This window comes from Lampetra planeri, chromosome 3 (assembly GCF_965212315.1).
Source record: "Lampetra planeri chromosome 3, kcLamPlan1.2.h2, whole genome shotgun sequence".
NCBI lineage: Eukaryota > Metazoa > Chordata > Hyperoartia > Petromyzontiformes > Petromyzontidae > Lampetra > Lampetra planeri.
Window position 1 is genome coordinate 28,923,293 of NC_136109.1, and position 2,354 is coordinate 28,925,646.

Consider the following 2,354-nt stretch of genomic DNA (forward strand, 5'->3'; position numbering starts at 1 on the left):
CACGATGTGTTACCCAGGTGTGTGTGTGTGTTACCCAGGTGTGTGTGTTACCCAGGTGCGTGCGTGTGTTACCCAGGTGTGTGTGTTACCCAGGTGTGTGTGTGTGTTACCCAGGTGTGTGTGTGTGTTACCCAGGTGTGTGTGTTACCCAGGTGTGTGTGTTACCCAGGTGTGTGTGTGTTACCCAGGTGTGTGTGTGTGTTACCCAGGTGTGTGTGTTACCCAGGTGTGTGTGTGTCACCCAGGTGTGTGTGTGTGTTACCCAGGTGTGTGTGTTACTCAGCTGTGTGTGTGTTACCCAGGTGTGTGTGTGTCACCCAGGTGTGTGTGTGTGTTACCCAGGTGTGTGTGTTACTCAGCTGTGTGTGTGTTACCCAGGTGTGTGTGTTACCCAGGTGTGTGTGTTACCCAGGTGTGTGTGTGTGTTACCCAGGTGTGTGTGTTACCCAGGTGTGTGTGTGTCACCCAGGTGTGTGCGTGTCTGTGTGGAGAGGGCGGCACCTCTGGGAACGAGAGAGGAACACAAACAGGTGGCGTGCAACGATTTTTTGATTATTTGGTTGGAGTGTTTTTTTTTTCTGTGAAGAAAGGCCATTGCCAGAAACGTCGCCTATTATGCACGTTCGTTTCCTTTGACGGCTGTGCTGGTAGGTAGGTAACGTGGCAGGTAAATTGACCATGGCAACTGACCACGCGCTATATATGTGCTTCTTGCACTCCTGCCAACGCAGTATCACCAGACAATGTATTTAATAGCGGAACGCACCCTACCATTGTACCCAAACAAGGACTTTGTAATCAGTTCATACTAGCTGTGCATGGGGTTGAGGGTCACGGTAAAGGCTATATGGTTCGTGCCGTTTGCCAGGTGGCTCCTAGTTTGGGGGTTGACTAAACCCAGCATCCCTCCGGGGTCGATAAAACCAGTACAAGGCTGTGAGTAAGTTCAGCAGTGGTTCTATATATATACACACTCACCCGGGCCATAGGAATGTGGTATTCCCACCAACACTGACTTAGGGCTGTAAACGAGAGATGAGCAGCGCCCATTCAATGCTCACTTGAGCCGGAAATCACTCGGCCTGTTGGGGCGCTCGCGGGCTCCCGGTCACGTGGTGCCGCGGGTCTGTCCGCCAGAGGGCGCCGCACGGCAATGCGAGACCCACACGGAGGGCGACACCACCGAGGAGGCAGTGGTGCTCAGACTGACCGCGACACGAAGGGAGTGTTCTCGAAGGCGTTCCATTCCTGGGCTGCCGTTCTCTCACCAGTCAAAGCCACTACTCAATTGAGTTCACAGTTTAGACGATGCAATTTCCTCGGGTACGCGCTCCCCCTCCCTCCTCAAAAAAAGAGTTGAAGTGATTTCCTGATTTCCTGCTCAGATGAGGATATTCAATCGGCGGAGCTCATCTGCTTACAGCCCAAAGCCAGTGGTGGAAATTCCACAATCCTACGGCGGGGGCGAGTCCATCTATCGGACAACCATCGTTGACTTCACCACTCAGCAGAACTTAATGTATCTAACCTGGATGGGCTGAATCAACTCCCACGCAGGATTTGAACTCCGCAAACCTTTCCATTGCGAGCCGCGCACGCTGCGTCGCGTTCTCTGTGCCACGTCTTAATGGCATGCGCGCTTCGAATGAAACATCACGTCAACCACCACAACCCCCATCTCTCGCTGCCGATCCCCTCCACGCCTCGCGTGCAATGACCTGGAGGAAGACTCGAACTTGGCAGGCCCAGTCTGAGCGCTGGCAGGCAGCCGCGCAAACCTGTTCTCACGGGCTTACCTACGCTACGGAATGCAGAGCCCCTGTGTTAGATATGGTAGCGCACACGAGCATGACCCCCGTGTAAACACGATTCTCTGGGCAGTGCGTGAGGAGTGTGTATTCTCTTACAGGCGACTCAGCCAATCGTCGCTCCGGTGTCAATAAGGGACGCATCGCTTGTGTGGGAAGTCACCAGGGTTCATCCTGTGGCCTACGAATAGATTGACCCCCAGCCATGGTAATGTCGAATGTCCCAACACGGACTCAGCAGGGCCGCCACGTGAGTTTAGCCGCGGCTCCATTGGTGTACAGCCCGGCGTCAGTTCCGCTTTTATTCTGGATCATCAGTGAGGTAGAGCCATGCTACACCCCCGCCCCCCCCATATCACGAAAACGACTCAACTGTCATGAGCGCGGTTCTCCAAATCAGTCAGAGAGAATCTCTAGAAATAACCACGGCCTTGGGTGGGACACAGCGTGGATCGCAGCAGCAGCAGGAGGAGGGCCGATTGTCGACGGACGCGAGGCAGCCAAAGAGGGAAGCGGCGCCCCAGAGGACGATCGCCGTGGCGAGGG